Source organism: Glossina fuscipes, unplaced genomic scaffold (assembly GCF_014805625.2).
Source record: "Glossina fuscipes isolate IAEA_lab_2018 unplaced genomic scaffold, Yale_Gfus_2 112, whole genome shotgun sequence".
Classification (NCBI taxonomy): domain Eukaryota; kingdom Metazoa; phylum Arthropoda; class Insecta; order Diptera; family Glossinidae; genus Glossina; species Glossina fuscipes.
In genome coordinates this window covers 478,713-479,840 of record NW_023998455.1, presented here as the reverse complement: position 1 = coordinate 479,840, position 1,128 = coordinate 478,713, and positions in this window count along the sequence as shown.

The following is a 1,128-nucleotide window of genomic DNA, read 5'->3' as shown; positions in this document are numbered from 1 at the left end:
TCTACACGTTACTACTTCATCTGCCTCTTGCTCTTCTTGTTTTTTTTCTTCTTCTCAACACTCTTCTCTTTACCTTAGTTAGTGTCTCATAAATAACGTTGTTGTTGTTGTTGTTGTTGCTGTTGCGGGTATAATGCTGTTGTTATTATAATGGAGACACCCTGCTTGCGTGAGTGTTTAAGAACTCTGAGCAGATGTAGATGCAATAGTTGGTGTCGTTGTTGTTTTTTTTTTTTTGAATGTATTGTGGGTTGGGTTGAATTATTGGTCGTTTGTTGGTGTGTTTTAGGTTTGAGGGTTGAATTTTTTTGTTTCGTTTTTCTTTCCTAAATTCGCCGTAATTTTTTTTAGTGATTTCTCTTCAACTTCGAGACAATGAGGACCTTCTCGTAGCCTTCTCGTTTACTCTCGTTTTACAAGTTTTTTTGGCAGCTTTTGACTTAAGTTTTTGAATGAAAATATACAAAACACCGTACGCTCTGCTCTATCTCTCCATTACGGTGTATGCATGTTACGTTTAAGTTATAAAAATTTCTCCTTTTGACTCGATTTTAAGAAAATCTTCGCCTACGGATATATATGCATATACGTACGAGTACGTGCGCGTGTGTGCGTATGTGTGCGTGAGTGAGTGTGTCTTGTTTTATCCTTTGTGCAATAAAAATCCTTTCTACTGGTATGCAGTTAGAGAGGCTTTAACATGTTGTTTGGTTGGCGTTAATCTTATTCTTGTTGTTGCTGTTGTCCTTTATTGTTATTCTTGTTTTTGCTATTATTGTTGTTGTGGTTGTTTGTTCTTGGTGTTCATCATAATTACCGGAATATATTGAAATTTTAATATCGCCAAACTGTAAAATTTTGATTCACAATATCAAATTTGTTGTTGTTGTTGTTGTTACTGTTGTTGTTATTGTTGCTGTTGTTGTTGTTGCCGTTTAGTTTAAAAAAATTTCTTCTTCTTTTTGCCTTCCGTTTCGAAATAAAGACGTTTACGTTTTTTCCGTTTTCGAATAATAAATTTTGTTTGAAATTTTTTAGCCACCACCACACACATACGAATGTCTTTTGCATTTAAATTGGAATTTCAATTTTTAAGTTTTTGTTGTTGTTGATGTTGTTGTTGATGTT